We start from the raw sequence: 12481 nt of genomic DNA, 5'->3' as shown, positions 1-12481 counted from the left end.
AAAAGATACAACTTCCCCAACTCAAAACACTGATTTTTTTTAAGGACACACTAATGAACAGACATGACTTAGAGATGAACCAATGACTACTCTTGAGGTGTAAATTTCAGGACCTAGCCATAAATATTCAGTATTTCCACACTGGATGGATAAAAGCTACTTAAAAAATAACCAATTGGCCTGTGTGTAGGCTAACAAACACTGTATCACAAACTTTAATAATACATACAGGTATACTTCCATTCTGTGCAATGACCTGCATGTCCTCTAAATTCCTTCCTCCCTTCCCCCCTCTTTTTTTTTTTTTTTTTTTGAAACAAGGTCTTGCTCTTTCTGGAGAGAAGTGGCATGATCATGACTCACTGCAGCCTCAACCTCCCAGGCCCAAGCAATCCTACCACCTCAGCCTCCTGAATAGCTGGAACTACAGGCAAAAGCCACCACACCCAGTTAATTTTCTTATTTTTTGTAGAGATAGGGTCTCCCTGTGTTGCCCAGACTGGTGTTAAATTCCTGGGTTCAAGCGATTCTCCCACCTTGGCCTCCAAAAGTGCTGGGATTATAGGCATGAGCCACCGTACTCGGCCTATATGTTCAATTTCAAATGGTAAGGTTTTAAGATAACGTGGGTTAAAACATAAATGAAATAAAACTTTCACTGACATTTTCCTTAGAGTAAGAAACTTCATAATAAACCAGGTGCGGTGGTATGTGCCTAGAATTCCAACTACAATGGAGGCTGAAGCAGGAGGATCACTTGGGTCCAGGAGTTTGAGTCCAGCCTGGGCAACATAGCAAGACCATGTCTTGGAAAGGAAGGAAGGAAGGGAAAGAATGGAGGCAGGGAGGAAGAAAGTAAAGAGAGAATTTCAGGATATAGCACATCTAGCTTAGCACTACTTGACTGAACTTCCTGTGATGATGTGGAAATGTATATTTGCAGTGTCCTGCATAGCAGGCACTAGCTATACGTGGCTACTGAACACTTGAAATGTGGCCAGTATGACCAAGTAACTGAACTCTTTATTTTAATTAATTTAAATGTAAATAGCTACATGTGACTAGTGGATATATTTTAGACAGCACAGGTACGTAATTATGGCATGAGCGATCACAACTGAAAACTCTATAAACTTTACCAACATTATTCCAAGTAGAATACAGTAAAATATCACTAACATTACAACAGTTTTTAAAATCAGACACTAAAGTTATAAAATAATTTGGCACCATTTCAATAATATAAGTAGGTGAATACTGTTCACCTGTATAAACCAGTTTTGCTTATTTTTATGTCTTATGTGGCAGTCAACTCTCCACGTACATTTTACTTACATATTATTAGTCAATTCTACAAAATTCTCTCCCTAAAAGTAATCATAGTACTTACAATAGCACTTGAAATACGTCAATTTTAAAAAGGGCAAAGGATTTAAATAAATATTTCTCCAAAGAAGACATACAAATGGTCAAGAAGCACATGAAAAGATACTCAAATGTATCTAGTCATTAGGGAAATGTAAATCAAAACTACTATGAGGTATCACTTAACACCCACTAGGAAAGCTATAATTGAAGACAGACAATAACATGCGTTGGTGAGAATGTGGAGGAGTGGAACCCTCATACTCTGCTAGTGGGAAAGTAAAAACTGTGCAGCTGCTTTGGAAACAGTTTGGGAGTTTCTCAAAAAGTTAAACATAGAGCTTCCATATGACCCAGCAACTCCTCTCCTAGGTATATACCTAGAAGAACTAAAAACATATGTTCACACAAAAATGTACACAAATGTTTATAGTATCATGATTCATAACAGCCAAAAACATGGAAACAATCCAAATGCCCATAGCTGATGAATGGATAAACAAATGTGGTATAACCATGTGATGGAATATTATTCACACATAAAAAGAAATGAGGCCAGGTGTGGTGGCTCACACCTGTAATCACAGCACTTTGGAAGGCTGAGGTGGGAGGATTGCTTGAGCTCAGGAGTTCGAGACCAGACTAGGCAACATAGTGAGACCTCATTTCAATATTTAAAAACAAAAAGTATAATATCACTTTTAAAAAGAAATTAATTTAAAAAGAAACACTGATTTATGCTACAACATAGATGAATCTTGAAAACATGCTAAGTAAAAAAAGTGAGACACAAAAGGACATGTACTACATGATTCTATTTACATGAAATCATGAAATGTCCAGAAGAGGCGAATCCATAAAGACAGAAAGATTAGTGGTTCCCAGGTGCTGAGGGGAGAGAGAAATGGTAAATGACTGCTTAATGAGTACGGGGTTTATTTTTGGGGTGATAAAAATGTTCTGGAATTAGATAGGGATGGTGATTGTCCAACTTTGTGAATGTACTAAAAATCACTGAACTGTATCCTTTATAGGAGTGAATTTATGGTATGAGAATACATCTCAATTGTAATATGCACTTCAATTCTTAGTTTTAAAATTCTATTAATTTCTTATTTATATAATTTTTCATTAAATATCTCGGGTGTGGTTTTTATTTCCTCTTAAAGAAATGCTGGCCATTTTAATAAATCATTTTTCTGTAAGTAGAAACAACTGGAAAAAAAAAAAAAAGAATCCCAGAGGCCAGGCGCGGTGGCTCACACCTGTAATCCAGCTACTTTGGGAGGCCAAGGTAGGTGAATCACTTGAGGTCAGTAGTTTAAGACCAGCCTGGTGAACATGGTGAAACCTTGTCTCTACTAAAAATACAAAAATTAGCTGGGCGTGGTGGTGGGTGCCTGTAATCCCAGCTACTTGGGAGGCTATGGCAGGAGAATCACTTGAACCCAGGAGGCAGAGGTTGCAGTGAGCCGAGATCACACTATTGCACTCCAGCCTGGGCTACAAGGTAAGACTCTGTCTCAATAAAATAAAATAAAAATAACTAAATAAATAAATTCCATATAGGAGGCAAATTTTGAGTTGCTAGATACTTAAAATTAAGACAAAAGGAACTATTTAACAGAAATCTTTAAAACCTGTGAGTTGGCACTGACTTATGGGTAGAAAAACACAGGCGTGTACTCCTGACCTAGGGATATGGGACAGATCTGCAATTTGGTGCTCTTTGTAAAGCACTAGCAGTTCAGAATCAACGTCTAAGAAGATGAATCTCCCCTCTTTCTGATATCCTCCTCAGCTGACGAAGGATACAAACATTTAAGCCACATGAGCAGCCCTGGTTGTAGCTAGGGCAGAAGCAAAACTGTGGAACCAGTTTATGGGCAAGCCCTAGATTTCAATATTAAGTCAAGTAAACAGAGGAATCATAAATGCTTTAGATACACATTTCCATGTCATGACTTGGAAAAAGGATTGCTTGTCTGGGTCATACAGTAAACCAGAGACTAAAGAATAAATCAAGAGTTATTAATGCTTTTTATTCACCTGCCATCAATGACAGAATATAAAGCTTTTTTTTCCTTAATACAGTTGCTATTAGTTGAACTCTTTTCCAAATTGATAAAGACATCACCATGATTCTCATTTTAAGTACAAAAGTGACAATCTGCCTATAGAAGCTTAATAAGACTATATTAAGGAAAAATAAAATTAAAAAATTTTAAATTACAAAATAAAAAATTAATTTTAAAAACTGGGCTGGGCAGTGGCTCACGCCTGTAATCCCAGCACTTTGGGAGGCTAAGGCGGGCGGATCGCTTGAGTCCAGGATTTCAAGACCAGCCAGGGCAACATGGCAAAACCCCGTCTCTACAAAAAATACAAAAATTAACCGGGCATGGTAGCATGTGCCTGTTGTTCCAGCTACTCGAGAGGCTTAGGTGGAAGCATCGCTTAATCCCGGGAGGTGGAGGCTGCAGTGAGCCAAGATTGTGCCACTGCACTCCAACCTGAGGGAGACCCTGTATCAAAAAAAGACAAAAAATAAGTAATAATAATAAAATAAATTTAAAAATTAAATGCTGAATTTAAAAGTTAGCTAATGTTTAATATCTAAATTGTTTGAGAATTAAAAAGGTTTAAAAAACAATACTGCTTAGGTAACTCCTACTAATGGAAAAATAAAAAGAATAGAAACCTCCTCGAGAATGCTGGCTTGGCAGCCTAGCCTAGAAAGGAATAGAAACAAGTCTCTCCATGGAAGTACTTAGTGGGTGGGATTTACTAATTCCAATACTGGGGAAAATGTGACAGGAAATCATAACTGTAACAAAGATTTTCCATATCTAAAAGCCCATGTTTATGGAGACACAGATATGTAGTAAAAATAAAAACATAATGAAGTGGATAAACACCAACTTCAGAATCCTTAAGCAAACTTGGCAAACAAGATTTTAAAAATATGAATAATAGTTTCATGGGCACTCCATACATTATTCTCTGTACTGTCCCATATTTAAAATGTGCCATACAAACCCTAAGCAAAAAGTTTGATTATCATTAGTGATCATCAGTTTCATTTACAATAAAAGTTCAAATTATGTTTTTTAACAGTTACCAAAATACTATGTGGATAATTCACATTTTGCTTGTGCTTTATCACAATGAATTAAGGTTTAAGCCATCACTGATAACTTAGGCAATCTATCCAAATATTTAGAAAACTACTTAACAAAAAACGATGAGCTATTGCCAAGGCAGAGAGCGGTGGGCAGACCACAGGCTTGCTGATGATTCCATTTATCTTGATTAGGACAGCACTTAGTACGACTCTTCTAAAACATGTTAATGTCTTTAAACACAAAAATGTAAAAAACACTACTATCGGCATAGTCCAAAGGATTTACTATGAAAATCAAAACCACAGCACGTCATCTGCTTGTGAAAACCCCATTTTACAACATTCTAACTCACTGAATGGGAGAAACAAAACATACAACTTAATACAATTACTTTTAAGGTTCAGAATTAATTTTTCTGAATGCTTCCCTAATCAAAAAAAAAAATCTAAATAATAATGTCTTTAAAATCTGGGATAAAGCTATAAGCTCCTATTCAACAGCCTTACATCTTATAGCTAACATGAGGTTAACATTAAGCTTCAAACCACACCCTTTCAAAACAAAACTGCAAATTTAAGATCTCTAACCTTTGCCAGTCTATTTTAGGACACTGAAAACATTTTTTAGCCAGAACTAGAAATTTCTCTTAGAACATAAGAACTGAGGGAATAAACCTTGTCCCTGGCTTATCAGTTATATATATGAAACATTAGTACAGTCATCAATTTATTTATTGGCATACCTCAGAAGCTGGTCTATAGCTCAGTTAGCATGAGGCTTTGGACTTTTGGTTTTTTTTGAGAGATGGGTGTCTTGCTATGTTGCTCAGGCTGCAGTGCAGTGGCTATTCACACGTAGGATCACAGTGTACTGCAGCCTCGATCTCCTGAGTTCAAGTAATATTCCTGCCTCAGCCTCCCAAGTAGCGTTGATTACAGGCATGTGCCATCATGCCCCAATTTAACCATTTTTTAAACCAGGATATTGTTGCCAGGAAATTGGACTTCAGCCTAATCCCAGTTGATCAATATGACAGCAGAATTTCAGGAAACCTTACTTTAAGACTGATACTTCTTTCTTCTTTACGGGGTCTATCCCCTGATGCTTGACTTCCTGAGGTATCAGGCCATAATTACTAACTCAACGGTACAGGAGCTGATACTTTTGCTTCAGTTAAGTAGTTCATTCATTCTGGCATGGTTTCCTTCTAATTTCTTATTGTCAAAAGCACACCTCCAGCTGAGTTGGCTAGATCATTTCCTGTTTTTTCAATTAGTAGGGGAGAGGAGAAGCAAAGTCTGATATTTCCGGCTAGATAAGCTGATGGGAAACAAGGTACCTAGCCCAGGCCTTCTGATACAGGTATGCATGTTGACCTCAGGGACCATGTCTCCAGATCTCAGGCTCTTCCCCTGTAAAAGGAAAGAACTGCATATGGTGATCTCTAATATCTTTCCTTGGTCTAAAAGCTTGCGATTCTACAAGCACTAACCTCAGTGTCATCTTCAAATAAATGTGGTCATATCTGTGGCTTAACTTCAAGGCAGTCATAAACTAGAAGTGGAATTTCATTATTTATAAAAGCAAAAAAAAACCAAAAAAACAAAATTGTCCAATTTTAAGGGATGAATTAACATTTACAAAGAATTCTATTATACAGGTGTTCACAGAACAAAGAATATAATTCTTTGTAAATGTTTTAAATATTTGTGTTAGAAGAGCATTTAATGGAGTAAGAATATGATGATTATTAATTCCAATTCTTTTAGATATGTACATGCAGAGGCTTAGAAAATAAAAACCTCCTGGAAGCATATAGAACAAAATGACAGCAGTGGTCACCTGTGAACGCAGCTAAACTATACTTGGGTTTTACTTTCTTCTTTTGTGCTGCTCTGTATTCAAAGAGTTTTCTGCAAATGCATGGATTTCATTTACAATCAGAAAAAAAAAACTATTTTAAAAGTGAGATTGCCTAAACTTGAAACAGCAGGTCTCTAATCTGAGACTATTTTATTTCAAATAAAATCTTCAGGGGCTGAGTACAGTGGCTCACACCTATAATCTCAACACTTTGGGAGGCAGAGGTGGGAGGATCACTTGAGGTCAGAAGTTCAAGACTAATCTTGGCAACACAGAGAAATTCTGTCTCTAGAAAAAAATAAAAAATTATCCAGGCAGGGTGGTGTATGCCTGTAGTCCCAGCTACTTGGGAGGCTGAGACGAGATGATCACTTGAACCCAGGAGGTCAAGGTTGTAGTGAGCTATACTCACACCACTGCACTCCAGGCTGGGCAAGAGTGAGACTGGTCTCTAAAAAAATAAAATAAAACTTAAAAATCATCAGAGGATGAGCCCCCAATTCAAAAGTGCAGGAAAGGAATCATATGACATCCCAGCACATTTTTCGCTGTACATGTAGATGAAAACCAATAACATGAATATAAAAGTAAAATCCTATTTTTGAAATTCAGTTACTAAGATACAATCGCATGTGTACCTACAACACACCCCAATGATTTCCTGATTGCATCTAAAAAGATTCAGTGTACTGGTTCTCTGAAAGGAAAATAGCTGCTTTAATATTCTAAGTTAAAAAGATAAGGATGTTTCTTTGTCTTTATTGCAATGAAAACGAATTCTATGAGAGGAAGGGAGAGACAATAACTATTTGAAAATCTGATGAAAGCTATAATTGCCCTCAAAAGGCTCCTTGATTTTGTGGACTGTCCCTATTAGAGAAAACTATTCTAAATATCTGAAAATTTATGTGAATCATAACGGTCTGTATTGGGTTGTGATTCTTCCAGAATCAGACCCCAAGACAAGAACTTCAGTGCATGTAGTTTATCTGGTAGGTGGATATGGGAGATAGGGCAGGGAAGTCCATATGGGGTGCACTGAGTCAGTTTTCACAGTGAACAAATGGGTCTTACTTCCACTGGGCACTTCTGCCAGACTACAAAGAACACACCTCAAAGATATCCCAACTAAGGGGTGAAGATGCTGAGCTACTGACTGAGGGTTGCTCCTGCAGGGATAACCCACTGGCACTTCTTACCTGCCCCAACACAGGTAGGTGGCAGAGAAGTCTTCTGGCTAAAAATTCTAGAATATTGCAGTAGAAAGTTGTCAGGTCATTGCAAGGGCCACAGGATGTGGACAGAGCACAGACAGAATCTGCTGCCAGGTTGTTCCTACCTACTGAGAACAATAAGAAAGTAAAAATGCCCTTACTGAGATTAAAATGCAAACCTCTGTGTCTAAAACACTGGGCACCTACTCTATGCCAGGTACTCTGCTGGGTGAAGACAAAAAAAAAAAAGAATGAATCAGTTTCATGACTTTTAAAGTCCACAATCTAGTGAGGAAACAGCATATAGATATGTTATCAAAAAATAATAAAACTCTAATAAAAAGATTTTTAAAAAGTGGCACCAGGGGTCCTTGGCATTTCAAATGGAAAGGTGAACTTCCTTAAGACAGCTATAAAAGTATCTAACTTTTCTTCTAGTAGAAAGAGCAGAGATCTTACCCTGGTGACAACAAGAACAAAAAACACAACACAATCGCTAATTCATGATTTTCTTTAACCCATCAGAGAGCTGATATCTCAGTATAACTAACTAGCCTGAAATCTAAGGAAGGAAAGGCATCTCCAAGGTTGGACTTGCTTACCTGGGACAGATGATGCTGGACACTAGTAAAAAGAACTGAGTTAAAAATGTTTAGCAAATTGCTAAATGTTGAATGTGGGCAGGCAAGAGAATACAGAACCCCACAAGGCATCAGTCAGGTGGTGAATTCATACCTCTTGAGGGCTCTTCTACATGGACCTCCCCTGATGCTAATTTTAAAAAGATTGGCCAGAGTCCTGAGAAGGCCTCCCACTGAGTGCGGGCCTGGGGAGGGGAGCAGCAGCTAGTGTGGGAGAGGCAAGAAATCCTGCCTGGATCCTCCTCTCCTATCTCTACTATGGAACAGCCTTACACTGCTGAGGGAAAGGCAAAAAACCCGTCTTCCTTAGGGCACTGGTGAAAAACCATTGCAAATGGGAAACAGGCAGTAAATTTTCATTTCCAAAATGAATTACGGAAAACATTTTATGCACAAGCAGTTGTCAAATTATTCTTGCCTTCACTTAAAATCTCATGGTTTTCTTTTTTAAAAAATTTTTATTGGGCTTAACTTTGACACTTCCAATGTAATTCTGTGAATTCTCATCAATAACTGATTTCTGAGGCCCAATGCTAGGAGTGGGCAGGGGTTCAGTAATCAACACGGCCTAGATCTTTTGGTTCTAATAGCTTTGGTATTATAATGTCTTAGAAGTGATATCGTTAACAGCAAGTGAGCCTCAGGGATCCCAAAATGTCATTACTGATTACAGAAAGACACGATTGTTTTCACCTATGTGGCAGCTTCAAGTCAGCCAGAGTCTTGTACTTTCGGAGCTTCCCTCTGTCTTTGCTCAGACCTCTAGGGGCAGCAAACGTGTAAAACGCAGAATATCTGTCCTCGAGTAGCTTCTGTTAAAACTTGTTAATGACTATGAGGATGAAAGAAGGAAAACAATTGTTCTGGTCATCTTTGAGTTGTAGTTTTACTTTGGGAATTAAAATGAAAAAATACCCAGTAAACACAGAAATTTTATTCTGTAATGCATATAATAAATATAATTCATTTAGTATCACCTTGCTTCATAACCACTGAAAAATCAGAGTCCTCCCCTTTCCTTAGGTTGTTTAATGCTGACCTTGTAAGCCACACAAATTTTACCTGATTTTAAAATTTCATAAGCTAGCTTCAAAGCAAAAAATAAGCTAAGATACAATCTGAATTGCTTTAAATGGATATATATGTATTTTAAACTTTTAGGTTCAGGGGTACATGTGAAGGTTACGTAGGTAAACTTATATCGCTGGGGTATGTTGTACATATTATTTCATCACTCAGGAATTAAGTCCAATACCCCAGAGTTACCTTTTCTGCCCCCTCTCTCCTCCCACCCTCTACCCTCAAGTAGACCTCAAGAAGGTTGTTTCCTTCTTTGTGTCTGTGACTTCTCGTCATTTAGCTCCCACTTATAAGTGAGAATATACGGTATTTGGTTTCTGTTCCTGAGTTAGTTTCCTGAGGATAATAGCCTCCAGCTCCATCCATGTTCTTGCAAAAGACCGGATCTTGTTATTTTTATGGCTGCATAGTATTCCACGGTGTATATGTACCACATTTTCTTTATCCAATCTGCCACTGATGGGCATTTAGGTTGATTCCATGTCTTTGTTACTATGAATAGTGCTGCAATGAACATTTGTGTGCATGTGTCTTTATAGCAGAATGATTTATATTCCTCTGGGTATATACCCAGTAGTGGGATTGCTGGGTTGAATGGTAGTTCTGCTTTCAGCTCTTTGAGGAATCACCATACTGCTTTCCACAATGGTTGAACTAACATACACTCTCACCAACCGTATATAAGTGTTCTCTTTTTTCTGCAACCTCACCAGCATCTGTTATTTACTGACTTTTTACTAACAGTCATTCTGACTGGTGTGAAATGGTATCTCATTGTGGTTTTGATTTGCATTTGTCTAATGATCAGTGATACTGAGCTTTTTTTTACGTGCTTGTTGACCACATGGATGTCCTTTTTTGAAAAGTGTCTGTTCATGTCCTTTGCCCACTTTTAAATAGGGTTGTTTTTCTCTTGTAAATTTAAGTTCCTTATAGATGCTGGATATTAGACCTTTGTCAGATTCATAGTTTGCAAATATTTTCTCCCATTCTGTACGTTGTCTGTTTACTCTGTTGTAAATGGATATATTTTAACATTTCATGCTTGTAACATTTAACATAAATCTATGCTATAGTCTGTAGCCTTTTTTTCACTGCTTTTAAAAAATTAGATGACTGGCTTCTTCACAGGAAAAGCATAGGTTGTAATGAGTATGCAGATCTTTTCCTTTTCTCTATCTGACCCAATTTGGTTGAAAAGACATAAAAACTGATATGGTCAGCCTGAAGATAGTTTTTAATTCTTTTTTTTTTTTTTGAGATGGAGCCTCGCTCTGTGTCCCAGGCTGGAGTGCAGTGGCTTGATCTCTGCTCACTGCAAGCTCCACCTCCCAGGTTCCCACCATTCTCCTGCCTCAGCCTCCCGAGTAGCTGGGATTACAGGCGCCTGCCACTGCCCTCGGCCAATTTTTTTTGTATTTTTTTAGTAGAGACGGGGTTTCACCGTGTTAGCCAGGATGGTCTCGATCTCCTGACCTCATGATCTGCCCGCCTCGGCCTCCCAAAGTGTTGGGATTACAGGCGTGAGCCACCACGCCCGGCCTAATTCTACTTTTTAAAATTCATTTTGATTTTAAATTTTTTAGAAACTAAAAGATAAAATTGTATGTATTTATTGTGTACAGCACGATGTTGAAGTATACATACATGTGGAATGTTAAATCCAGCTTATTAACAAATGCATTACTTAACATAGCTGTCATTTTTGTGGTGAGAACCCCTAACATCCACTCTCAGCATATTTCAAAAATATATTATCATTAACGATATTCACCATGCTGTGCAATAGATTCCTTGATCTCATTCTTTCAATCTAACTAATTATATATTCTTTAACCAACATCTTCCTATTGATTCACTTTCAGTTCTGTGCTAAGCTTCCTACATAGCGCTTTTTGGTACAGAAAAAGAGCTGAGGAAGAATGCATTTTTACTCTATACCTTTCAGAAACCACTTGATAAGCTATATTTAAATTTTGGCTATGAGTAGAATGAGACCAAATAATTTAGGCATGTTTAATTTTTCAATAATCACAAGTGTTTAAATGCCATTGTTAAGTTTAATGAGGTATCTAAAAAAGGAATTACTTTTCAATGACTAGTTCTTTTTTCTTTGAAATAATGCTTAGTTCAATAAACGGCATTTAATAGAAGAAATAAATTGTCCTGATTTTGTAACTATGAATAAGATTGGAGAAATATTAAAACAGGCATTCACTGATATTTAGTTGGATGATACTGCTTATGTCAAATCAACTAGAAGAGATGAATCTTACTTCCAGTATGTCTTCTCTCATGTGTGATGAGCCTCTGCTACTGCAGTGATGTGCACAATTTGAAATAAAGCACAATTCTTCATGTCAGCACTTGAAGGCTTTTTTTGACAATGAGCAAAATGTTAGACATTTCAGTGTGAATAGATCTCATGATCCAGAAAATACGAGCAGACAATCTAATTGTTCTTGACTGTAAAAATTAAATCTGATACTAAATTTAATCCAGGAATCTATTCATGTAGGGTTTTCCCCCCATTTTAAACAAAAATTAAACTTGCACGCCTAAGCATCTACATTGATGAAACATTCTGGAAGAAAATTCATGCTATGTGATTTACAACCTATCCTCCTTACTCCCTGATTTCTTTTAATTCTATTCTTTGGCTTTCCTCACTCCATCCATTACCATGCTTAAGTCCACTCTATCTTAAAACTTTTTCAACCAAAACCTTGTCTTGGGCCATCATTCTCTCTCCTTCACCTCCAAGGCTCTGAGAGATTCCTCTGCTCATGGTGTGGGTGCAGAGTGTTTGCTGAGGAGCTAGTTTGGTGGCTGGGGTGAAGGGGCATTGAAGCTGTGTTTGTAGCAAGCATGCTGTTTTTAAATTGGGATGGCTTAACAATACTCTCAGAAATTTTCATTCTCAATGGTTTTCACCAGTGCCCTAAGGAAGACTGGGGTTTTCTGCCTTTCCATCCTCGGGTTGCTGCTCCCCTCCCCAGCCCCGCACTCAGTGGGAGGCCTTCTCAGGACTCTGGCCAATCTTTTTAAAATTAGCATCAGGGGAGGTCCATGTAGAAGAGCCCTCAAGGGGTATGAATTCACCACCTGACTGATGCCTTGTGGGGTTCTGTATTCTCTTGCCTGCCCACATTCAACACTTAGCAATTTGCTAAACATTTTTAACTCAGTTCTT

At 37.7% G+C, this 12481-nt stretch overlaps 1 protein-coding gene across 25 annotated transcripts in view; it reads right to left on the bottom strand.

Annotated features, from left to right (window-relative positions):
* Window positions 1-12481, bottom strand: part of PKP4 (plakophilin 4) — a 226927-nt gene that overhangs the window by 200721 nt on the left and 13725 nt on the right. For 4 of the 25 annotated variants that reach the window (XM_054679035.1, XM_054679041.2, XM_063791225.1 and 1 more), the window contains exon 2: window positions 5233-5902. The exons of the other annotated variants lie outside the window; for them this stretch is intronic. The gene's annotated coding sequence lies outside the window, so the exon portion shown is untranslated. The remainder of the gene's footprint in view (window positions 1-5232; window positions 5903-12481) is intronic. 25 annotated transcript variants of the gene reach the window in all.

Source organism: Pan troglodytes, chromosome 13, assembly GCF_028858775.2.
Source record: "Pan troglodytes isolate AG18354 chromosome 13, NHGRI_mPanTro3-v2.0_pri, whole genome shotgun sequence".
In the NCBI taxonomy this organism is placed as follows: domain Eukaryota; kingdom Metazoa; phylum Chordata; class Mammalia; order Primates; family Hominidae; genus Pan; species Pan troglodytes.
This window is presented reverse-complemented; position numbering and strand designations above follow the sequence as displayed.